We start from the raw sequence: 27,835 nt of genomic DNA, 5'->3' as shown, positions 1-27,835 counted from the left end.
TATATGAACACTAGAACGGTTTTTCTCCAGGGTGGATTCTTAAGCCCTTTTTTAAAAAATCACTGATCGAAAATATTTTTATGGGTTTATTGCACTGTGTATTCTTTGGTGAACAACAAGATTTGATTTCACACAAAATGATTTTCCACACGTTTTACACATGAAGCGTTTATCCCGGGTATGAATCCTTTTATGAACTATAAAACCAGAACTATCAGAGAAACGTTTACCACATGTTTCACAACAGAAAGGTTTCTCTCCACTATGGATTCGTTTGTGGGTCTTTAAATGAGAATTATTTTTAAAGGACTCCCCACATGTTTCGCAACGATAGGGCCTTTCTCCTGTGTGTACCCGCCTGTGTGCTGTTAACTTGCCATTAGAATGAAAATACTTATCGCATATTTCACAACGATGGCGTTTTTCCCCAGCATGCTTCCCAAGGTGATCTACAAGACTGGAATTCTCACTGAAAGATTTCCCACAAATTTTACAGCGGAATGGTCGTTCTCCCGTATGAATCCTCCTGTGTGATTTTAAGTGGCTGCTAACAGTGAACGATTTGCCACAGAGATCACAGGTGTAGGGTTTCTCTCCCGTATGTACCCTCACGTGGTTTTTCAAATCAGATTTGATCACAAAACTTTTCCCGCATATATCACAGTGAAAAGGCCTTTCTCCACTGTGTATTCGTTGATGGGGTATAAGGGTAGAACGTTGAGAGAATGATTTACCACATATTTCACAATGATACCGTTTTTCACCCGTGTGGATTCTTACGTGAACTACAAGATCATATTCATCAAAGAAAGCTTTCTCACACGTTTCACAACGATACTTTTTTTCTGCTGTATGTATTCGTTTGTGCTTTGTTAAATAACTTTTACAGACGAATGATTTCTCACATAATTCACACTGATATGGTTTTTCTTCACTGTGTAATTTCTTGTGTTTTGTTAAATAACGATTAGTAGCAAAATCTTTCTCACACGTTTCACATCGATATAGTTTCTCTGTTTTGTGTATTTCTCTGTGCGTTAAAACTTCCTGTTCTGAAGAGAATGTTTTCCTACAAATCTCACAGCGATATTCAAGAATATTTCTTTTATCTAATAACATTTCTTTAGATTCATTAATTAAAGGCTTTTCGTCGCTGAATGTCCGTGTAACTGTTTCTGTATCGGTCTGAACAGTCGGGTTAGAAGTGTTCAACCGATTAATGTCCTGCATTTTCATTCTTCAGAATTCAGGAATATATTAATATATAACGATCCAGTTCCTTGTCTTGAATCTCATAAGAATTTTGATAACGTTTGTGGAAAATATGCAATGCAGATATATATTCTATTCGCTACGAAAATGCAGATTGTCAACTGGGTCGTCTCTTTTCTCTTTTAAGAGATTTGGATATAGTTTAATAAAGGCAAAAACGATTTTAGAGAGAGATCATAAATGACAGGTAACACAACTTCAGGTGAACATTTTGTTTTTTCTCACAGCTTATAACAAAACAATCCCTTAGCATAATAGTAAATCATTGAAAGACAGGGCGATGCAATTTTCCACTAACGATTGTAAGGTGCGCGCAATGATATTCCGAATGAGTTACAAACAATCGACGATGTAACTTCATTTATGATGGAATTAATTAATGATGAAGGTGATAGAACACTGACCCTGAAACATGTAGGCAATCGGATGTCGTCCACAAACATTAATATGTCCTCGTAATATAATTATTACACATTATAACAATTAAATTGCCGAAACGATGGATATATCGGTGACATAGGTCAGAAGTCCCCAACAAAAATTAGTACATTCAGAAATGCCATTCTTTCAAATGATCCAACCAGTCGTTGGCGTTGCTACGGTATAAGTATCGGTGTACTTCTGAAAGTACCAGATACATTTCAAAAAAGTGTTTTTTTTATATATGGGGTGTTAGGGTTAAGGTTAGGGTTTGGGTTAGGGTATGTGACTATGCTTCGGTATATGTACACACGTGACTTTGTTTACATTTCTGAAGATAACAGAAACCCTTTTCTCCCACCCCTAACCCAACCCTAACACAAACCCTAACCCTAACAGAAACCATAACCCTCCGTATATATTAAAAAAAAGTTTTTTGAAAAGTACACCGGTACTTGTACCGTATCATCGCCAAAAACACTTTCTTGAAATGTATCCGGTACTTCCACCGGTACATATACCGAAGTTACGCATTAAACATGTATATTGTTATCCTGCACGCGGCCCCTCCGGTGCCACTACTGGTCCCCACACAAACGGCCCGCAATTTACTGGCCCTGAGAAACTCGCGTGCGTCAACGCTCAGCAAATGAGAAACCCTCACCGGACGGTGAAAGCAGCAAAACGAAGCCAGTAGAGCCGCCAACAACAAAAACAACATAGGTAAATTCCACCCGCTAATAATCACTGTGGTCAGTTTCTCTAGACCGTGGGCCAGTACCTGTGTTATTTAATCTGTCTATCTCTCAAGTCTTAAGAAGAGAGAGAGAGAGAGTCTGAAGGTGAGATAGAAGATAATCTTTATAATCTACTTGAATTGAGATGGGATCAATTTAACCCTTTCAATACCAACCCGGCTGAAACCACTTCTCGCTGTGAGTACAAATGTTTTGTTTTCAAAAGTTCTGAATTAAATTCTTCCACCAAACCTTAGTAACAATTTATGTTCCTAGCACTAACTTAATGATAACTAAGTTATTTTATTAAATTCTTTGTTATATTTAACCTTTTCGATACCGATACGACTGAAACCGCCTCTGGCTCTGTTGTACAAATGTCTTGTTTTCAAAAGTTCTGAATTAAAATCTTCCACCAAACCTTAGTCATAATTTATGTTCCTAGCACTAACTTAATGATAACTAAGTTATTTTACTAAATTCTTTGTTATAAAATAATTGAAAGAAACACAGAGCATCTCAAAATAAATACAGTAACGAAAGGGTTAATGTTCTCCCATTGAGCAAGAATCTATGAAAAAGACTCCTCACAAAATTTCAAAAATAATATAATTTGAGATAAAGGAAGAAAAGATTAAATTTTCACACACATTTTATTATAACAATAAGATAAACAAAAAATAACAGTGAGTACATTGTGAAATAGAGTAAGTATAAGAAAATTTATTTTACTTAAAAAAAAAATTATTAAAACAAATTGTGTGTAATACTTCTTAAAAATTGCAGAGGATTTTCATTTTGATATTCCTGAACTAACTTCTTCAGTCGTGCATCAGTAATTTGATAGGTCTTTTTTGTTGTTGTTGTTCCTCCACGTCGAACGTGTGCAATTTTTGTCTGGTTTAATCCCTCCTCAGATGTAAGGGCAGTGCATAGTTTCCACCAATTGGGATGTGTGGATGTTAGTGATGAGTGCAAAGCATTGTGGAACCCTTCTAAATAATGATGTAATTATAATAATAATAGATTGGAAGTGTTATCATGTACATTGTTTTGTTTTGGTATAAAAGATGGGCTACAGCAAATATTCTGCTCAATACCACAGATATGCTTGTCACTTTTTTGACTTTAACCAGTTGAGAATGTCCCTTGGTGGCTGACAATATGTGCATCTCTGATCATGAGCAGAAGTAGTGGGAGAGCATCATAGCCATGTGTTGAGAAGGATTCTTTGGAGTTTGAATAATTCACCTCTGGAAACATGGGTGTTTCGTTTAACATCCTTAAACAACCCTTATCCAGGGACCTTTTGAGCGGGATGTGTTACTTGACCAGAAGAAAATTCTAACTGGGCCCCACCTGCAAGGTCATGTGCTGTTTATCTTGATATGAGATCACCATGTTGCGCACATATGGTTGTGATGCATGTGCCTGGTGCACCCTTATCAGATGGGTAGTCATGATGGGTCTACTGGGCTTCGTATATTTTACCCCAGTGTCATTTGATGGCATGCACTGCTCTCTCACTCCATCAAAAACTGTCACCAGCAGAGGTAAAAGCTCTCTGAACTTAGCACAAGCTATTCTTATTCTAGCAGGTACACTTTCAGCGCACCCTCCCCCGCTACTGACTTGGTCACCTAGGTAACGGAAGCTATCAACTACTTCTAGTTTTTCTCCTTGGAATATGGCAGAAGGTGTTCTCTGCACATTTTCAGTGTTTATAGCACCTAAGCACTTGCCACATACAAAAACTATCTTCCCCATTAGCCTTCCTTTGATATTGCTGCACCTCTTATGTGTCCATAGCTTACACTGGGTACATCTTATAGAATTTCTACCTGAAGGGATTTGTGGTTTGCCTGCCTCCCTACTTATTAGGACTTTGGTTTTAGCTAGGTTGACTCTTAGGCCCTTCGATTCTAATCCTGGTTTCCACACTTAAAACTTCTCCTCTAGTTCTGATAGTGACTCAGCAATTAGAGCAAGGTCATCTTGTCTTGAATTCCTCTGTTATTGCCTGGAGGACTATGATAAATAGGATGGGGTTGAGGACTGAATCTTGGTGGACCCCAACCTCTACCCAGAATTCTTCACTGTACTCATTGCCAACCCTCACCTTACTGACAACGTCCCTGTACATGGCTCTCACTAACCATTCATCTATCCTAGTTTTCTCTTTGACCACCAGATAAGGGATCGGGGATCAAAGGCTTTCTCCATGTCAACGAAAGCAATGTACAGGGGCTTATCTTTGGCTAGGTATTTCTCCTGCAGCTGTCTTACTAGAAATATAGCATCAGTGGTGCTTTTCCCTGGTATGAAACCAAACTGACTCTCTGCCTAATTAGTTGGGCTATGACCCTCTCTGTGATCTTCATTACCTGATCCAACAGCTTGATACCTCTGTAATTATTTGTATCTAAAGCCCACCTTTGTAGCAGTTGACTATTATGCTGCTGCACCAGTGTTCTTGCCTGTGAGGAACCTACTCTCCACCTAACTTCTTGGATGCAGCACATATCAACACATCTCCGTTCAAGCATCTCAACAATCTCACCAGACCTACCTTTCAGTGAGCCAACATTGAGAGTGTGGGCTCGTGAGACAGTATATATCTCTCTTACTTGTTTCAGTCATTTGACTGCGGCCATGCTGGAGCACCGCCTTTAATCGAGCAACTCGACCCTGGGACTTATTCTTTTGTAAGCCCAGTACTTATTCTGTCGGTTTCTTTTGCCAAACCACTAAGTAACGGAGACATAAGCACACCAGCATAGGTTGTCAAGCGATGCTAGGGGGACAAACACATATATATATATATATATACATATATACGACGGGCTTCTTTCAGTTTCCGTCTACCAAATCCACTCACAAGGCTTTGGTCAGCCTGAGGCTATAGTAGAAGACACTTGCCCAAGTTGCCACGCAGTGGGACTGAACCTGGAACCATGTGGTTGGTAATCAAGCTACTTACCACACAGCCACTCCTGCGCCTATATATATATATATATATATATATATATGACTATAACTGAGATTAGGTTATTCGTGAGCTTATGTTTTTTTAAGCCATATTATATCTGAATACATTTTCTATCTATCTTTACCTTAAAAATTAATATTTAACATTATAATTGGATTGTATGACATAATCATAATCATTAAAGTTTCTAGTTTGATAATAAATTTTTTATAAGAAAAATTATTATTTTATTTATTTCTTAAAAAATATTGTTTAAATATATTTGCTTATTTATTTAACTATTATCATTAACCTGAAGATTGACTATAACCATAATTCAAATTCATAATTGAATTTAAATTAAATTATTGTAATTCGAATTAGGTTATGGCCATGAAACGTACGTAGTGGTTTTACTTATCTTATAATAAACTTTTTAATACATTTTGATAGTTATATATAATTATAAAAAAAAATTAAATAAATATAAATTAATAATTTAAATTTTATTTATTATATTATTTTTATTTTTATGTTTGATTTGCCTAATAGTGGTTTTATCTCTAATTTAATTTATATATACAGGGTGTCCCAAAAAAATGTATACACACCTTAAATAATTGTAAATTTGTTATTCGTTGTAAGCCTAGTACTTATTTTATCGTTCTCTTTTGCCGAACCACTATGTGTATACATTTTTTTGGGACACCCTGTATATATATAGTTTATATTCACAGAAAACAAGACAAAGGCAGGTGAAGGGAACAACAAGCAGGTGTATTAGTTTAACGCTCAGGGAGAATGGAAATCCCTCTTATGTTTTGAGCCTACCGCTCATTGATTGAGAGGATTAAGAGGAAAAACAAAAGGGAGAGAGAATGATAAGAAAGGAATATTGTGGATGATATGGCAAAGTCTTTTGCAGGAAATTATCAGAGTCTCAGCTAATGGCATCAGCTGAAATCTGTCAGTCCTTGAGAATTATGACGTGCACTGAATCATCTCGAAAGAGTCCAGAAGCTGGCTACTCGCATGGTTCACGGTCTCAAAAATTTGTACTATGAAGAAAGGCTGAGGACGCTCGACCTTTATTCTCTTAAAAAACGCTGCCGCCGTGGTGATCTCATTCTCCCCCACAGCATCATAAGCGGAAAGTGTAACCTCTCGAAAGAGCTGTTCTTCACTCCTGCTCCAGGGCGTCGGCTGCGGGGTCATTCCGAAAAGCTCTACCTGCGACGATTTCATCTCAATCGAAGGAGAGGAGCTTTCTCCGTCCGGGTTGCGGATCCATGGAATAAGCTGCCAGACGAGATGGTGAAGATGCCGATGACCGCTTTGTTCAAAGCCTCCCTTGACCTCAAGTGGTCTGAACTCTTTACATGAACACCACCCTGTACTTAACTCCATGTCCCCCTACATGGCCTTGCTATTTGCTTTTGAGCCAAATTAACTAACTAACTAACATCTTTATCCTCTGCAATTGTGAAAGCTGACTAGGGGTCATCTGTGGTGTCAAAATGACCAGTCTGTTACCTCGATGCCAAGATTTTCACTGTGGAGTAAGATGGACAACCATCCTTCAAGACTTCCTTCGTCTTGCCATGGATTTCTGTTGTTCCTTTGCCTTGAAAAAAGAACATCGTGACCACCCGTGCTTTAATTTTACCAAAATCTATTGGAGAAGTTGCCATTATGTGTTAAATCTGCAACAAAGAGAAAGATATTGTATACCATCATGATTTTTAATTTTTGTGTAACTTGTACTGTGGTGGTAACAGCACTACCCTCAAAGCCAAGAACTTTTCAGGATTCGCCCTGTGTTTAAAATGACTTAAAAGATATATGTACTAATAAAGTGTGTGTGTGTGTGTATATAAAAAATAAAAAAAAATTGTGAGTGCTAAGAAAGAATTGAACCCACTCTGTCTACATTGAAAAATTTTCTAAAGCTAGTATGTGTGTGTGTGTGTATAAAAAAAAAAAATTGTGAGAGCTAAGAAAGAATTGAACTCACTGTCTACATTTTAAAAAAATTTCTAAAGCTGGTATTTTTTTTTCCTGTGCTTACCCACACAACCATCAAGCCACCCACACTAAAGCTATTAAAAACTCAGATACTTAAATCTATCCCAGCAAAAAATTCAACCATGAAAATAGGTTTAAATATCTCATAAACACCTTCACTATTGGGCCCCTGCCAGGTGGGGAAGTGGATAAGGGTGTTGGACTGGAGAGCTGGGGGGGATAGAGGTTCAATACCTGTTGAAGGGTTGTAGAGATCCTGGGTCCAGGTAGGTAGCTTTTTATACTTTTTTTTTAAAGACGAATTTTAAAAAATGTAAAAAGCTATCTACCTAGACCCAGGATCTCTGCCACCCTTGAACAGATATTGAACCTGGATCCCCCAGCTCTCAGGTCCAACATCCTAATCCACTCCCCCACCTGGCAGGGGCCCAATAGCAGAGGTATTTATGAGATATTTAAACCTATTTTGATGGTTGAACTTTTGCTGGGATAGAGAAGGAAACTACACAGAGGAAGTTCAATTCTTACTAAGTACAATTTTTTTTTTCTTTTACATATATATATATACACACACTTTATTAGTTCAAACTTTTATTACCTGGAACAAGGATATATACACAGACATGCAGGAAGTAAATAGACACCTTTAATTTTCAAAATCTTTTATTTGATATTAATTGGTTGAAGGAGAGGTTTTCTTCTAGCTGCTCGTCCATAATACCCAAGCTTATGCAGATATGTAACACACGTTCTTGGATTAACTTCTAGCTGTTTTGCAATGTCAGAAGCCTTCGAACAGGGTTCATTTTCCACAATTCTTTTCACACAGCGAAGCTTCCTTTCCGAGGGCCCAGTTCGGCTGCCGGGGCTTTTGAATTGCACTATAATTCTATTAACAGTAGCAAGACGAATTTGAAGATTTTCGGCAATTTTTCGCTGGCTAAGACCAGCCTCAGCTCGCCCAACAATACGACCTCTTTGAAAATCTGACAGTTGTGCTGAATTTTTTGTGCATGGCATGGTTACTCTTCACAAATGTTTAATATAATGGCACCTGGAATGAAAAAGAATAATTACATTGTAAATTCTACACTGCTGAAAACATATTAAGATGCTTAGATCAGAAATTTTGAAAATTGAAGTTGTCTATTTACTTCCTGCATGTCTGTGTGTGTGTGTATATATATATTATATATATATATATACATACATACACACACACTTTATTAGTTCACACTTATTACCTGGAACAAAGCCACCTCCTCCAAGTTATTTTACTAAATTCTTTGTTATATTTTGTTATAATTTATGATTCTAACACTAGCTGAATGGTAATAAAGTTATTTTACTAAATTCTTTGTTATATTTATAATTAATTGAAAGAAACACAGAGCATCTCAACAGAAATATGGTAACAAAAGGGTTAAGAAGAAAAATAATCAGCAGAAGACATGAGAGAAGGAGACCTCAATAAGGTCACTCTATATGCTAGAATTAATAGCCTAAATTTCCTTAAATCCACACCCTTTCAACTGCTTCTAATGTCCATCTGCCTATGATAACTAAGTTATTTTACTAAATTCTTTGTTATATTTATAATTAATTGAAAGAAACACAGAGCATCTCAACAGAAATATGGTAACCAGCAGAAGACATGAGAGGAGACCTCAATGTGGTCACTCTATGTCCTAGAAATAATAGCCTAAATTTCCTACTGTCCACACCCTTTCAACTGCTTCTAACGTTCATCTGCCTATGATAACGAAGTTATTTTACTAAATTCTTTGTTATATTTTGTTATAATTTATGATTCTAACACTAGCTGAATGGTAATAAAGTTATTCTACTAAATTCTTTGTTATATTTATAATCAATTGAAAGAAACACAGAGCATCTCAACAGAAATATGGTAACGAAAGGGTTAATTTTTTTCTATTCTAATCTCTGAATACTTGTAAAATGTCTTGACATCCACCTTGACATCCAACTTCAGACTTCAGTTCTTTGTAACACAGTTGCAGTATAGTGTTTCCCTGATGACCCGTTGTGGTTAAGCACCCCTTTGCACTTGGAGCATTTACTGGTGAAATTCCAAGAAACCACAATGGCGAAACACATGTAGGGAACAAATGAAATAAACACCATGATATATAGCAATAAACTAACCAGGATGCAGACAGGAGATTGATAATTAGGGAAAGCTTTAAATCATTGGATTTCCTGTGAGTGTACCATCTTTTTCAAGGTGTGGCCCTATCCTACAGTGCACTGTAGCTGTTTCTTTGGCAAACTTGTAGAAAGCTCTGGGGTTAGATTTTATGTTGTCTATAGCCCAGGCTTCTTTGTCTGCTCTTTCTTTATCATGGGAGAGTTGCAGACAATTTTCAATTTCCAACAGTTTTATTTTCAGGCGGGACTTTTCACTGCTTTCAATTTGTTTGTTTAGGTGATTTGAAACTTTTGTACGCCGTCTCATAAGAATTTTCCTCTCTCTGGGACACATTTGTAGCATATGGCTTGCATTACAGACATGAATTGTTGACGTTTCATGTCGATGTCTGGCAAGGAGAGACATTCAGGCCAGTTTTGTTTGAGGATCTCTTTCTCAATTTGTTTCCAGTTTGCCTTATGGAAGTTCAAGCTGGAAAGATTCTGAGAGTTTCTTGTAGACTGCATGTCCATGCTTTCCTTTGGCCCGTACATGGTCAACTCTACCATGTTGTGATCCGAGAGTAGTGTCGGTGTCACTTTCACATTATGGATGAGATCTATATTATTTGTGAAGCAGAGATCCAGTGTGTTACCTGCCCTGGTTGGTTGGGGTATTACTTGCTCCATGTACAGAGTGTTGATGTGGTTCAGGAGGGACCTCGCCTGTCCTCGTTCGCATCATGTCATTCGTGGAAGAGAGAGGCCCTTGAGCCATCTGACATTGGGCAGATTGAAATCTCCCATAAGAAGTACACTTATGTTGTTCTAATGTGACTAGAACTTCTATTTTTATAAGGCAGTCTTCAAATTTGCCTACATGGCTTGGAGCATCTGGAGGGCGATATGTAGCACATATAACTACACCAAGTTGCCTTATATATACAATTAGTGTGTCACACACCGAATTTGAGTATGACAAAAGGACCTGGGGTGTGAGGTCCTCGCGGATGTACATAGCAACTCCTCCATGACTCCTTTCTTTTGTATCGGTCCGTAATACAACATACTGTGGTATGTGTATTTCCACATCTGCTATGTCCGGTTTCAGGAGTGTTTCTGTAAGTGCTATGCATAAGGCTTGATTGCATGCAACAAGGTCTCTCAAGAAAGGGATTTTTGTCCTGTTACTGAGTGTTAGCAGTCCTCTGATGTTCAGTAGGGGCATCAAGGTGATGTGTGTGTTGTTGCTAGTCGTGTCCAGCTTGGGTCTATTTGCTGTAGCAGTCTTGGGTATTGTGGATAGTCCCATCTGTGAGTTTGAGTTTGAGGGAGCCAGGTTAGCTGCTGCACAATCTTTTGTGCCATGCACAAAAAAGATTCTTGTTCAGCAGCTGCTCTTTCAATAACATGTTGATGGTTTGTAACACGCACTACATCTGCGTACCTCCGCTTTGGGGCAGGTGGTGTCTTTCGCTCTATCTGTGCTAACGTCCTTGTGTAACCATTGCTCTTCAGCGCAGCTGTAATTATGTTGTTCGGATTATCTCCGTCAGCACAATGCCAATTCCATGCTCCTCAAGGTTCTAGACATTTTTTTGGATATTTTATTTATTTATCTATCTAATTATATTTAAGATTTAACAGTGTGATAGAGGGTGGAGAAGAAATAGAGAAAGAAAATGTCTATGTGTGGCCGTTGCCAGCACCGCCCCGACCGGCCTCGTGGTGGTGGCACATAAAAAGCACCATCCGAACGTGGCTGTTGCCAGCCTTGCTTGGCCCCCATGCTGGTGGCACGTAAAAAGCGCCATCCGATTGTGGCCGTTTGCCAGCCTCGTCTGGCACCTGTATCAGTGGCACGTAAAAAGCACCCACTACATTCACGGAGTGGTTGGCGTTAGGAAGGGCATCCAGCTGTAGAAACATTGCCAGATCAGACTGGTGCCTGGTGCAGCCTTCTGGCTTCCCAGACCCCAGTGGAACCGTCCAACCCATGCTAGCATGGAAAGCGGACGCTAAACGATGAACGATGATGATGAGAGCTGAGAGAAGATAAAAAGAGAGTAAGAGAGAGAGTGAGAGGAGAAAGTTCGCGTCTATATATTTAGAAAGATTGAGAGGCTGAGAGAGGAAAGATGGTGTGACAGAGAGAAGTGAAGAGACAGAGAGAGAGAGAAATGAAAGAGAGGAGGTTATGCAACAAATAAATATATATCTATCTGCAGCTACGAAAGTTTTCTTCTAAACTAATTACGACTATATTTCTAATGTTCGCGTCTATATATTTAGGAAGATTGAGAGGCTGAGTAAATATACTCTTTTACTTGTTTCAGTCATTTGACTGTGGCCATGCTGGAGCACCGCCTTTAGTCGAACAAATCGATCCCGGGACTTATTCTTTGTAAGCCCAGTATTTATTCTATCGGTCTCTTTTGCCAAACCATTAAGTAACGGGGACATAAACACACCAGCATCGGTTGTCAAGCAATGCTAGGGGGACAAACACATACACACACACACACACACATATATATATACATACATATATACGACGGGCTTCTTTCAGTTTCCGTCTATCAAATCCACTCACAAGGCTTTGGTTGGCCCGAGGCTATAGTTGAAGACACTTGCCCAAGATGCCACGCAGTGGGACTGAACCCGGAACCATGTGGTTGGTAAGCAAGCTACTTACCACACAGCCACTCCTGCGCCTATATCATCATCATCATCATCATCGTTTAGCGTCCGCTTTCCATGCTAGCATGGGTTGGACTGGTCAACTGGGGTCTGTGAAGCTGGAAGGCTTCGTCAGGCCCAGTCAGATCTGGCAGTGTTTCTACGGCTGGATGCCCTTCCTAACGCCAACCACTCCGCGAGTGTAGTGGGTGTTTTTTACGTGCCACCTGCACAGGTGCCATACAGAGCTGGTGAACGGCCACGAACGGATGGTGCTTTTACGTGTCACCGGCACGGGGCCAGGCGATGCTGGCAACGGACACGAACGGATGGTGCTTTTACGTGCCACCGACATGGGGCCAGACAGAGCTGGCAAACGGCCACGAACGGACGGTGCTTTTACGTGTCACCGGCACGGGGGCCAGCAACGGACGTGAACGGATGGTGCTTTTACGTGCCACTGACACGGTTGCCAGAAAGAGATGGCAAACGGCCACGAGCTGACGGTGCTTTTACTTGTCACCGGCACGGGGGCCAGCCGAGGCTGGCAACGGACACGAACGGATATATATATATAGATAAATAAAGCAACAAATAAATATATACCTATCTAAAATTGAATAATTTTAAAGAGATGTAGAGAGAAATTGATAAAAGCGAAGCAGGTGCTGAAACAGAAATTGAAAGATTATTAACAGAATGTAAACAGAGACGAGGTCCTAACTCAGACGTTACATTGAATTACAGGAAATTAAACAAATGAAAAGGGGTACTTACCTCACAAGAGGCAGAAGTTCCAAATCCGTGTCCCTATAGGAAGAAGTTTTCCTTCAAAGAAGAAAAGAGAGCAATTCTTTTTGCTTGTTATAGTCGGCTGGAAATAAATTTACTTATGCAGCCGCCCATGCATACCGGCCTCCCCTCTCCACGCCACCAGTTTTATCCAAGGGAAAGGCAAAGGGGCCGATACAGCTTGGCACCTGTGACGCCGCAACTCATTTCTACAGCTGAGTGAACTGGAGCAACGTGAAATAAAGTGTATATAGGCGCAGGTGTGGCTGTGTGGTAAGTAGCTTGTTTACCAACCACATGGTTCCGGGTTTGGTCCCACTGTGTGGCACCTTGGGTAAGTGTCTTCTGCTATAGCCCCGGGCTGACCAATGCCTTGTGAGTGGATTTGGTAGACGGAAACTGAAAGAAGCTTGTCGTATATATATATATATATATATATATATATGTGTGTGTGTGTGTGTGTGTTTGTCCCCCTAGCACTGCTTGACAACCGATGCTGGTGTGCTTATGTTCCCATTACTTAGTGGTTCGGCAAAAGTGACCGATAGAGTAAGTACTGGTCTTACAAAGAATAAGTCCCGGGGTCGATTTGCTCGACTAAAGGCGTTGCTCCAGCATGGCCGCAGTCAAATGACTGAAACAAGTAGAAGAGTAAAAAAGAGAAACAATCACAAGAGACTACATCTTGAAATTATATTAGAGTTTCTGTCATGCTCACACTTGAAACAATTTTATTTATCGTATTTTAATTACAAGGAAAAATGAAACAGAAAATGCAAGAGAAAGTGTATGGCATGCTATGAAACAGAACTAGATGGAAGGGGAGGACCAATGGTCACACACCCCAGAAAAAAGCTCATATTGATAATTTTCTCCTCTTCACTCCACACCCACCATACTGGATGTCAGTATGACTAGTTTATTACAGACATTAAAGTGAGAGGGTTTCTCTCATGTATGAACATAGTTAAGTTAAATTTTTTGGCTCAAAAAGCAAAAAGCAAGGCCATGTAGTTATGTACGGGGAGTGTGTTCATGCAAAGAGTTCAGGCCATTTCTGGTCAAGAGAGAATTTGAACCGAGCGGTCGTCAGCATCTTCACTATCTTGTCCGGCAGCTTATTCCATGGATCCGCAACCCGGACGGAGAAAGCCCAGAGTTAATAGACAATTTTCAGAGAAAGATTTACCACAGATATCACACAAATATGGTTATTCCCCTGTGTGACTATCTCTATGTTTAGTTAAACTACGTATTGCAGTGAAGGATTTGTCACAGATATCACAGTGATATGGTTTCTCTCCTGTATGAACACGTTTATGTTGAGTTAAGGGACTACTTTCAGAGAATGATTTACCACAGATATCACACTGATATGGTTTTTCTCCAGTGTGAATACGTCTGTGTACAGTCAAGTGTGAACTTTGTGAGAATGATTTACTACAGATATCACACTGATATGGTTTTTCACCTGTATGAAAGCGTTTATGTTGAGTCAAGTCGCTACTGCCAGAGAATGATTTCCTGCAGAGATCGCAGTGGAATGGTTTCTCTCCTGTATGAATACGTTTGTGTTTAGTCAAGCTGCTTCCGACGGAGAAAGATTTGCCACAGACATCACAGTGATACGGTTTCTCTCCAGTATGAATGCGTATGTGAATAGTCAAATTACACTTAAGAGAGAATGATTTACCACAGATATCACACTGATGTGGTCTCCTTCCGGGATGAAAACATTTGTGTTTATTAAAGTGGCATACAGCAGAGAATGATTCGTCACAGATATCACAGTGATACGGTTTCTCTCCAGTATGAACACGCATGTGAACAATTAAATGCCGGTTATGAGAAAATGATTTACCACAGATATCGCAACGATGTGGTCTCTCTCCTGTATGAGTAAGTTTGTGTTTATTGAGGTGGCATTTCGCAGAGAATGATTTATCACATATATCACAATGATAAGGTGTTCCTTTTTTGTCTTTCCTTATATCATCAGGAAAACCAATGTCGTTAGATTGTGTTTTAAATCCATCTTTCTTCTCACACAATTTAATTTCCATAATTTCTCCCCTCTCATTAAAATAAATTATCCAAAAATTTATGTAAACAATTATATAACTTCAGTAAAACATTTTCTTTTTGTCTTCAAATGATAAATACTTCTTCAATCATAAATATTATATGATATTCTGAAATAAGATAGAAAAATAGTGTGAGATATATTGTATAAGATACAGAAAATATTTAACATAGCATTTAAAGTAGTGCAAATATTTTCTACTTGTCTATATTCAAACCACTCACACCTACCCTATGATGTTATCCTAAAAGAAACAATCACATCATCAAAACATAATTAATTTGAAACGAACATGAACATCAGGCATTTGCCATATTCTGAACGCCTTACTTCCCTGGACATGGACACATTGAAACTCCGACGTCTGACAGCTGACTTGGCAGACACCCATAAAATTATTAACCATCTTACAAACAATAACTCTGAGCACCTTTTCAAACTCCACCCGTCTAACACACGTGGGCATGTTTACAAAGTCAGAAAACAGCACAGCTCCCATGATTTTAGGAAACATTTTTTCACGCTGAGAGTTGCTGAAGCATGGAACAAACTGCCGGCATCAGTTGTTAGTTGTCGGAGCACTGCATCCTTCAAAACTTCTATGCTTCCTGAGATTCGCCAATACTACACCTGATTTTCTCCCCTCCATACACACGCAAGCACGTATCTGACTCATACATTGTTCGCTTTCCAGACATTTGTACATTACTGCATACACTTTATACACACTTTCTGACAGGTTGTGGTGCACCTGAGCACTGTATACAATAATTTCATTATTATTATTATTATTATTATTATTATATGAATAAATAAGCTTTAAATTTGATAAGATGAAAAAGAAAGGCATTGGAGGGGCAATGCTTAACCTGCATGCAGATAATACTTTAGAACTTATAGCATGACTTGCAGTTTTCTTAACCTATATTCATGTGTGTGTGTGTGTGTGTGTGGGATGGGAAAGTGTGCAAGGAAAACATTTACAGGAAGGTATTAATAAAAATTCTATGAAAATAAGTTATCTTTATATGCTCTCTCTCTATCTGCTCAGTCGAAGTCGACTCTCGGTCACTCGCTGGATCAGTGTCCTCCAGTCAGTTCTATCCTGGGCCGCTTCTTTCAGATTGGCTATGTCCACTCTGGTATCACTATTGACTCCAAAGTCCAACCGTTCTCCTCGCTGTGGTGCTGGGGCGGACAACGGCATATGGTAAGTATGCTGGCTAAATGGCTCTGGCCTGGGGAAAGACCTGGCCACCTACCCCAGTATCATGGCCAATATACTCTATGGATCAAAAGTGTAAGAATTCTTTATATGCTATATTTCTAATTTTCCACATAAATGATAGGAAAGTCAGTATTAAATGCTGGTTCAGTGAATTTACAAAAGCAAAGGTTGCCCTACAAATACCAAACTACAAGTGAAAGAATCATGATTCACACAAATATTTATTCGCTTTTCATTTCCACCCTCGAATTTGAAGACTTGATACAACAGCATGGATGTTTGCAATGTAAGCGAAAGCAAGGTATTGTAATCACTCGTCTTTGTGTGTTTGCAAAATTACTGGCGTACTACTAGCGAAGACTTGGACCCGGTGCGCACAGTCGCGCGTCCGCTATAGCTAGTCGTAAGTAGTCGATCCTACGATGTTCGTGTGTCTGACAACCGATGCTGGTGTGTTTACGTCCCCGTCACTTAGCGGTTCGGCAAAAGACACCGATACAATAAGTACTAGGCTTACAAAGAATACGTCCCGGGGTTGATTTGCTCGACTAAAAGGCGGTGCTCCAGCATGGCCACAGTCAAATGACTGAAACAAGTAAAAGAGTCAAAGAGTATATATGTGGATAGAGAGATAAATGTGTGTGCGTGTGTATGTATATAGTAGAATTAAGGAGCGGAACCCTTCAGAGGGATGTTTAAAATGCAAGTCCCTTTGGAAAAGGGGTGGAGAATCGAATCAATATCGATGTCTGACGAGCACCGTTTAATTGCGTTTTATCAAAGTGGGAGGCATGTTAGGAGAGTCCAGTCAATGCTGAAGAAAACATAGAATATTAAACAGACATAATAGTTTACCGTTTCATTATCGAATACTTACAGAAATGCTGAGCGAAGGATAAATACTGCTACGACTGCAATGAGATGAGAAGAACTTCAGACACAACAAAAAGTGAAGCCGAGTTCAAAGACGGAAATCATTTTCTGACGACGCATGCGTAGAGGTGATGTCGGTTTCGTTTTTGTAAAGGAGCATCTCTTGCTTACGTTCTGAGTTCAAATTCCGCCGAGGTCGACTTTGCCTTTCATCCTATCGGGGGGGTCGATAATTAAAGTACCAGCTTCCCACTGGGGTCGATGTAATCGACTTAATCCCTTTGTCTGTCCTTGTTTGTCCCCTCTATATTTAGCCCCTTGTGGGCAGTAAAGAAATATATCTGTGTCTCCGTCTATCCGTCCTCCTACGTACGAACATGTCTATTTGTCTGCGCCCGTGATCGCTGTGAAACAATGCAGTCAAGTGTTCAGATGATAATCAGGGTGAGGTCGACTTTGCCTTTCACCCTTTCGGGGTCGATAAATTAAGCACTAGTTACGCTCTGGGGTCGATGTAATCGCCATAATACCTATGTCTGTCCTTGTTTGTCCCCTCTGTGTTTAGCCCCTTGTGGGTAGTAAAGAAATAGGTATTTCGTCTACCGTTACGTTCTGAGTTCAAATTCCGCCGAGGTCGACTTTACCTTTCATCCTTTCGGGGTCGATTAAATAAGTACCAGTTACGCTCTGGGGTCGATGTAATCGAATTAATCCGTTTGTCCCCTCTATGTTTAGCCCCTTGTGGGTAGTAAAGAAATAGGTATTTCGTCTACCGTTACGTTCTGAGTTCAAATTCCGCCGAGGTCGACTTTACCTTTCATCCTTTCGGGGTCGATAAATTAAGTACCAGTTACGCACTGGGGTCGATATAATCGACTTAATCCGTTTGCCTGTCCTTGTTTGTCCCCTCTGTGTTTAGCCCCTTGTGGGTAGTAAAGAAATATATTTGTCTGCGCTCATGATCGCTGTAAAACAATGCAATCAAGTGTTCAGATGATAACCAAGGTACTACTTAAGAAGTGTGGTCCTGGTGCAAGCTAGTCGTGACTAGTCAATTCTTACTTTGTGTTTTTTCTTTATTTACTTTGTTAAAAAAAATTATTTGCTTTGTGTAACATTTCAAGAAAGTTTATATATATAGGCGCAGGTGTGGCTGTGTGGTAAGTAGCTTGTTTACCAACCACATGGTTCCGGGTTCAGTCCCATTGCGTGGCACCTTGGGCAAGTGTTTTCTACTATAGCCTTGTGAGTGAAAATGTTGTACGATATATTACCTTATATTCAAGACCAATGCCTTGTGAGTGGATTTGGTAGACGGAAACTGAAAGAAGCCCGTCGTATATGTGTATATATATATATATATATGCGTGTGTGTGTTTGTCCCCCCAATACTGCTTGACAACCGATGCTGATGTGTTTATGTCCCCGTTCGGCAAAAGAGACCGATAGAATAAGTACTGGGCTTACAAAAGAATAAGTCCCGGGTTCGAGTTGCTCGATTAAAGGCGGTGCTCCAGCATGGCCGCAGTCAAATGACTGAAACAAGTAAAAGAGTAAAGAGAAAGTATGGGGGGTTAGGAGTGGAGAAAAGGGTTTCTGTTATCTTCAGAAATGTAAATAAAGCCACTTACGGTACCTAGGTACTACTAGCTAATACTGGTCCCGTAGCAGATTAGTAGCGGTTAGCAGATACTGGTGAAAATGTTGTACGATATATTACCTTATATTCAAGACTTTGAAGCGGCGTATTCGCTTCTGAAAAATAAAGTTCTCAATAATGTTTGTCCCCGATGTGTACGATGCCAGAAAGAGATGACGCTGATAAAGCATAACGAAGAGAGGATATTTCGCTGCCCAACGCACAAAGGTGTAAAGGTGTCCATTCGGAAGAACTCGTACCTAGAAAAGTCCAAACTAAAGCTACGGGACTTTATCCTAACCACATATTTATGGTGTCATAACACACCAGTTTCTACAACAACTGAACTGACTGGATTGGCACAAAGCACCATGATCCAATGGTATACTCTTTTACTTGTTTCAGTCATTTGACTGCGGCCATGCTGGAGCACAGCCTTTTAGTCGAGCAACTCGACCCCGGGACTTATTCTTTTGTAAGCCCAGTACTTATTCTATCGGTCTCTTTTGCCGAACCGCTAAGTAACTGGGACGTAAACACACCAGCATCGGTTGTCAAGCAATGCTAGGGGGACAAACACAGACAAATATATATATACAACAGGCTTCTTTCAGTTTCCGTCTACCAAATCAACCCTCAAGGCTTTAGTCGGCCCGAGGCTATAGCAGAAGACACTTGCCCAAGATGCCACGTAGTGGGACTGAACCCGGAACCATGCGTTTGGTAAGCAAGCTACTTACCACACAGCCACTCCTGCGCCTATATATCCGCGATATTACGAGCAACCATCTTCTCAATAACCCATACCAAATTGGTGGACTTGGGCACATCGTGGAAATAGATGAATGGAAATATAACAGAGGTAGGATGCTACAGGAGAATTGGGTTTTCGGAGGATGGGATAGAGAAGACAAGAAAGGTTTTCTCGTCTTCGTACCTGACCGTTCCTCCGAAACTCTGCTACCCATCATCAAAAAATTTATAAGACCAGGCACTACAATTTATTCGGATTGTTGGAGTGCTTATAATGGGATTGCTGAAATGGATGTGACACCAAAATACATCCATTTCACAGTCAACCATTCCAAGAATTTCGTGGATCCAGTGGCACATGTACACACAAATTCTGTGGAGTGTTACTGGAAGAATGCGAAAAGATGCTTTGAGACAATGATGGGGGTACACTCCAACATGGTGGAGTCGTATCTAGACGAATTTCTGTGGAGGGAACAATGCCAGAAAGAGCTTCTGCCAGCTCGCCGCCTTCGGGGGCAGAGAAATATCCTCTCTTCGTTATGCTTTATCAGCGTCATCTCTTTCTGGCATCGTACACATCGGGGACAAACATTATTGAGAACTTTCTTCTCCTTCAGAAACGAATACGCCGCTTCAAAGTCTTGAATATAAGATAATATATCGTACAACATTTTCACCAGTATCTGCTAAGGGACTACTCTTCAGAAGTAGTACCTATTTCTTTACTACCCACAAGGGGCTAAACATAGAGGGGACAAACAAGGATAGACATGGGTATTAAGTCGATTACATCGACCCCAGTGCGTAACTGGTACTTAATTTATTGACCCCGAAAGGATGAAAGGCAAAGTAAATAAAGCAAAACCACAAAGTAAGGATCGACTAGTCACGACTAGCTTGCGCGAGTGCATACACCAGGACCACTCTTCTTAAATATGGAAAATGTGGAAAGGAATGTTTTGAGAGTATTCGCAAGCACCTTTCTGAATGGTTCACATTCGAAGAAACGAAATGAACAACATTTTCGAACAACTGTGAGATATTCAATTTTTTATTTGCTACATCTTGAAAATTATATTACAGTTTCTGTCATGCTCACACTTGAAACAATTTTATTTATCACATTTTAATTACAAGGAAAAATGAAACAGAAAATGAAAGAGAAAGTGTTTGGCATGCTATGAAACAGAACTAGATGGAAGGGGAGGAGCAATGGTCACACACCCCAGAAAAAGTGATGTGCTCAACCTTTCCATGTGGCTACAAACAAGACAGAATTGCCATGGAAAATGCTCAGTGGTAAACACTGCAGCAGCCACTGGACTTCACAAGGCTCGCTTTTCAGACGGTCTGCTATTATTTCAATTTTGCCTGAGGAAAACAGTAGTGTAGTGTCTGAGAAAATGTGAGGTTTCAATAGTGACCAGTAGAAACTTGTAGTGGCTGGTCAAGCCCCTGTATATATAATTTTGAGCTTGTGAATATGGTGGTGGGGAGCTGTTCCTGAAACCAATATAAAAGAGGGCTTAACTTGTTTAATAACTGATATAGATCTTTCAAATTCTACCTGCAGGAAGAATGTTATTCCTTCATTCAAAAGGACTTATTCAGCATTGTTTCCATTACAAAGGCAGCATTTACACAATCTTTCAATTTAACTCTTGATTTTCTTTGAAAAAAAAATACAGGTGTGCACTGCTGTACCATCTTCATCCCAACAATTATCACCTCTGTGACATGAAACAGGTATTCCCAAGGGGTTTATGCCATGCAAGAGTCCTGTGGCAGTACCACATAGAAAGACCCATGCTAGTGCTGTGTAAAAAGCACTAATGCCTATTTCTTTACTACCCACAAGGGGCTAAACACAGAGAGGACAAACAAGGACAGACAAACGGATTAAGTCGGTTATATCGACCCCAGTGCATAACTGGTACTTAATTTATCGACCCACGAGAGGATGAAAGGCAAAGTCGACCTCGGCGGAATTTGAACTCAGAACGTAACGGCAGACGAAATACGGCTACGCATTTCGCCCGGCATGCTAACGTTTCTGCCAGCTCGCAGCCTTATTTGTTCTATGTAATGCCGGCACCATATACGATGCACTCATGCTAGGGCTGCATGCAAGACACCCATGATGGGCCACGTGTTGAGCACCTATGCCGCTACAATGGAAAAAAAAAATAAATAAATAACCAGCACACTCTGTAAAATGGTTGGCATTAAGGAAGGACATCCAACCATACAAACCAAACCAGCAGGTCAGTTCTGGTCAAACCATCCAACTCATGCCAACATGGAAAACAAACAAAGGATGAATAATGATGAAGATTGTTCTTCCCTGTACTGAACAGGTGGAAGTTAGAAGGCACCAGATCCATGCTGCACAGTGATTGAGGGAAATTTGCCAGTTGCCTGATTTCATGACAAAGATGTGTGTTGAATGCTGGGATCGATTAATTGAGTTTACTGCTGCTGGGTATGAGTATAAAAACAGCATCCTTTTGCCAAGCCATGTTGAGAAAATATAGTGGAACAGGCTCATTATAACCATTATAATCTCAAGTTCAAACTTATGGCCTTCACATCACACTGTCGGTGGTGGAAAAAGTCAGAAAACAGCACAGCTCCCATGACTTTAGGAAACATTTTTTCACTATTTGTCTTTGGTCAGTAAGGCTTATTTCCTATTTGTTTCTACATAGAAACCAAAGGAAATGTTTAATATTCCCTTCAAGCTTATGGTTTTGTAACCTGGACATCAATATTTTGAAACTGACCTATTTTCCCATTACATTTCAGAGATTCAGTGACCATCTTACAAACAATAACTCTGAGCACCTTTTCAAACTCCACCCGTCTAACACACGTGGGCATGTTTACAAAATCAGAAAACAGCACAGCTCCCATGACTTTCAGAAACATTTTTTCATGCTGAGAGTTGCTGAAGCATGGAACAAACTGCCGGCATCAGTTGTTAGTTGTCGGAGCACTGCATCCTTCAAAACTTCCATGCTTCCTGAGATTCGCCAACACTACACCTGATCTTCTTCCCTCCATACACACGCAAGCATGTATCTGACTCATTACACTGTTCACTTTCCAGACATTTGTACATTACTGCATATACTCTATACGCACTTTCTGACAAGTTGCGGTGCACCAGAGCACTGTATACAATAATTTCATTATTTTTATTATTTTATACTGAGGGCCCCTATCTTGCAGTGGACCAAGCATAGTCAAATGTAGGTGGTCATGGATTGTTTTGATGAATGTGGATAGTTTTCAGATTCTTTTTTAAGTTCTTCCTTCTAAATGCTTTCTCTAAGTTTTTTCAATGTCTCAATTGCATATCATTCTACAGCCATGCTCCAGAAAACTAAGGAGAAGGATGCCTTTATTATGAAAAAAAAAAAGTCACCATGACTCTATGTAGTGATTGCTGGCTAGGACTTGCAGAAGAAGTACGATACCTTTTCATAGACTTAGCCTTCATTTCCAGATCCCAAAGACACATTCCATACACTGTCACCCCATGAGAAAAAAAAATACGAATTTCCTATTGATAATTTTCTCCTATTCACTCCACACCCACCATACTTGATGTCAGTATGACTAGTTTATTACAGACATTAAAGTGAGAGGGTTTCTCTCATGTATGAACAGGTTTATGAAGAGTTAATAGACAATTTTCAGAGAATGATTTACCACAGATATCACACAAATATCGTTAGTCCCCTGTGTGACTATCTCTATGCTTAGTTAAGCTACGTATTGCAGTGAAGGATTTGTCACAGATATCACAGTGATATGGTTTCTCTCCTGTATGAACACGTTTATGCTGAGTTAACGGACTACTTTCAGAGAATGATTTACCACAGATATCGCACTGATATGGTTTTTCTCCTGTGTGAATACGTCTGTGTACAGTTAAGTGTGCACTTTGCGAGAATGATTTACTACAGATATCACACTGATATGGTTTATCCCCTGTATGAAAGCGTTTATGTTGAGTTAAGTCACTACTGCCAGAGAATGATTTACCGCAGACATCACAGTGGAATGGTTTCTCTCCTGTATGAATACGTTTGTGTTTAGTCAAGCTGCTTCCGACGGAGAAAGATTTGCCACAGACATCACAGTGATACGGTTTCTCTCCTGTATGAATGCGTATGTGAATAGTTAGATGACACCTGAGAGAGAATGATTTACCACAGATATCGCACTGATGTGGTCTCCTTCCGGGATGAAAACATTTGTGTTTATTGAAGCGCCGTTCCGCAGAGAATGATTCATCACAGATATCACAATGATACGGTTTCTCTCCAGTATGAACGCGAATGTGAATAATTAAATTACGCCTTTTAGAAAACGATTTACCACAGATATCGCAACGATGTGGTCTCTCTCCTGTATGAATAAGTTTGTGTTTATTGAGGTGGCATTTCACAGAGAATGATTTATCACATCTATCACAATGATAACGTGCTTTTTCTTCCTTTTTCTTTAAACCATCTGGATAATCAATGGCTGTAGATTTTGCTTTAAATCCATCTTTCTTCTCCCACAATTTAATTTCCATAATTTTTCTCCTCTCATTAAAATAAATTATCCACAAATTTATGTAAACGATTATATAACTTCCATAAAACAATTTCTTTCTGTCTTGAAATGATGATAAATTATGGAGATGTAACCACTGTAAAGAATTCTTTAATCCTAAGTATTATATGTTAATCTGAAATACGATGGAAAAATATAGTGTGAGATATACTGTATAAGATATAGAAAATATTTAACATAGCATTTAAAGAGGTGCAAATATGTTCTACTAGTTTATATTCAAACCAGCCAGGTCCAGTCTCTCACACCTACCCTACAACGTTATCCCAAAAAATAAACAATCACATCATCAAAACATTCTAACTATGAGATAATTCATGATTAATTCAAAATTACTATGAATAAATAAGCTTTAAATTTGATAAAATGAAAAAGAAAGCCATTGGAGGGGTGACACATACCCTGCGCGCAGATGATTTTTTTTACAAATAATAATGTGCCTTACAAATTTATAATAATAATAATAATAATTGTGTACAGTGCTCAGGTGCACCACAACCCATCCAAAGTGTATATATAATCAGGTGTAGTTTCGGCGGATCCCGGAAAGCATGAGGGCCTTAAAGGATGCAGTGTCATGGCAGTCAACAACTGACGCAGGCAGTTTATTCCAGTTTATTTGTTAGCCTTCATTCATGTGTATCTGCGTGCAGGTGTGCGTTGGGTGAAGGTGTGCGCAAGAAAAACATTTACAGGAAGGTATTAAAAAAAATTCTATGAAAATAAGTCATCTTTATATGCCATATTTGCAGTTTTTCACACAAATGATAGGAAAGTCAGTATTAAATGCTGGTTCAGTGAATTTACGGAATTTACCGAATGCCATCGCCTTCGAGCACAAAAGCAAAGGCTGCCCTACAAATACCAAACTACAAGTGAAAGAATCATGATTCACACAAATATTTATTCGCTTTTCATCTCCACCCTCGAATTTGAAGACTTGATACAACAGCATGGATGTTTGCAGCTCATGCAATGTAAGTCTATATAATGCCTTACTCCGTTTCTATGGCAATCACGATGCCTCTATTCCATTTTTAGCCAGACATCGGATCTCGTCAATTTTCCGAAGGACTCTGCTCACTCCCCGTTGCTTTCCGGACTTTTTTGTTTCCCTATTCTTATATTTTTTTTTACACTCACTGCACTATTTGCTTTTCGATTTCCTTTCTGGGTAATAATGTCAGCATTAACCAAAATATTTTGGTTTTAAGTATCACTACTATTATAAGTATTTATACTCTGGCGAAATTAAGAAGTTAACTCGTAAATAAACGAAACCCTCGAATCCATTCCTAAACACAAAGTCGCATATCTTATGTATGTTTGAAGATAATCAAACCAAAGTTACATCATTTCGAGCCCCTCACTGGCAATCTTTCGTCTCTAGTAGACCTTTCCGTCGATTTCCGTAAAAAAAATTTTTTTTTTTACATATGGGCTTGCGGGAACTTTTGAAGTAATGAGAGCGAAAGAGACTAAGAGAAAGCGATTGTATGACGAGGGAAGTTCTCAGTTATCTCTTTCTTTCACACATTACTCTGTCTCTTCACACACACTAACAGAAGCACTTCACTTACACAACCCCCTGTCTGTCTCCCACACCCCATCAAACACACACACACATGTACATCATTGCTTCCCCTGGACGGTAACTTCAAAAGAACTTCCCTCGTCAATCGCTTTCTCTTAGTCTCTTTCGCTCTCATTACTCCAAAAGTTCCCGCAAGCCCATATGTAAAAAGAAAATTTTTTTTTACGGAAATCGACGGAAAGGTCAACTAGAGACGAAAGATTGCCCATTGCTTTCGCTTACGTGTGCAGAGTAATAATCTCAATGCTAAAGGGTTCTATAGAAGACAACAGGGTACAACTTGAGAACAGTTATCGACCCCAGCACTTGACCGGTGCTCATTTTATCAACCCCAGATGAGCATTTTGCCCGACGTGCCGACGGTTCTGGCAGATTGCGACCTTAATAATAATGTATTTAAGTTGTGCCGAAGCTTGTTGATTTGTGTTGTTATTCCTGAAATCTGTCCTATCACTGATTTCAGTAAATGTGGTGAAGAACAGAATTAATATCGATCTCTGACGAGCACCATTCAATTACGTTTTGTCGAAGTGGGGGGCATGTTAGGGAGTCCAGTCAGTGCCGAAGAAAACATACAATATTAACAGATATAATAGTTTCATTATCGAATACTTACGGAAATGCTTTGTAAAGGATAAATACTGCTTTGAGGAAATGGAAAAACAACACGAACAGGAAAAGGAGAAGAAAAACCGCCCCAGGTTGAAAATGGATGCGAAAAATCATTTGCAGAACGACGCATGCGTAGAGATGATGTCTTCGAATTCATAAAGGAGCATATCTAGTTGTCTCGTGGAGGCGCAATGGCCCAGTGGTTCGGGCAGTGGACTCGCGGTTTCGATTCCCAGACCGGGCGTTGTGAGTGTTTATTGAGCGAAAACACCTAAAAGCTCCACGAGAAACACACAAAAGCCGTTCGATTCACTTCAACATTTAAATTTAATTTGTCAAAATATTTTCGTCGCTATAAGACCGCGACCTGTTCACTGACAAAAATCCGTGCGGCATCTGAGAAAGTAACAGTTAGTTCATTATATATATGTATGTATGTATGAGTGTATGTATGTATGCACGCATGTACATACGTACGCATGTGTGTATGTATGTAGGTACGTGTGTATATGCACGCACACACACACTATAAACTTGAAGCTATAAATCTGTAGTGGTGGATAGGTGTAGAATACACAATCTGTAAATGGGATTAACTGATTATATGTATAAGGTCAATGGATCTTTTCACTTTGACTGGCAGATTTTTAAAATAATTTCTTTGTAACTAAACACTTTTAAACTTCGTATACTGGTAGAATGTGTCACATAAAACATCTTTTTCTCTTGGCGTTCTTGAGAAAATTCTGTAGTTTGTAAGCTATTTCTTCTTTAATTTCTCGTATTTTGGCAATTTCAACCAATCAATGACGTCTGTTGAGGTGAATACAATTACTGCCATAAGAAAAATGGCTGTTTTGCTTTTTATGTAACTTTCTACAGGTGTCTTCCGTGTGCAGATTACGATTCTACTGAAATTTAATATGAAAAATGAAATATGGTGGCATTGTACACATACTGGGTTTTCCCAAAAAGGAACTCAAAGTTTGACTCCCCATAACTCACTGAATTTTTTCAATTCTTTTCAGATCAATTTGACCAAGTCTTGAAGTAAGAAAATTTATCAAAGTGCTATTGGAAGCATGAAAATATCATGGAAGTGCAAAAGACAATCTAGAGGACAGCTTCACTAAAATCCACCAATACAATGCACCATTGCTCACATCATCATCATCATCATTTAGCGTCCGCTTTCCATGCTAGCATGGGTTGGACGGTTCAACTGGGGTCTGGGAAGCCAGATGATCTGGCAGTGTTTCTACGGCTGGATGCCCTTCCTAACGCCAACCACTCCGTGAGTGTAGTGGGTGCTTTTTACATGCCACCCGCACAGGTGCCAGACGGAGCTGGCAAACGGCCACGGACAGATGGTGCTTTTTA

General features: G+C 39.6%; 1 pseudogene; it reads right to left on the bottom strand.

Annotated features, from left to right (window-relative positions):
• Nucleotides 1–56: 56 nt before the first annotated feature.
• LOC115226496 lies at nt 57–26,568 on the bottom strand (annotated as a pseudogene).
• Between the last annotated feature and the right edge of the window lie 1,267 nt (nt 26,569–27,835).

This window comes from Octopus sinensis, linkage group LG30 (genome assembly GCF_006345805.1).
Source record: "Octopus sinensis linkage group LG30, ASM634580v1, whole genome shotgun sequence".
NCBI classification, from domain to species: domain Eukaryota; kingdom Metazoa; phylum Mollusca; class Cephalopoda; order Octopoda; family Octopodidae; genus Octopus; species Octopus sinensis.
The sequence above is the reverse complement of the archived record's forward strand: the minus strand, read 5'-3'. Positions and strand labels throughout refer to the sequence as shown.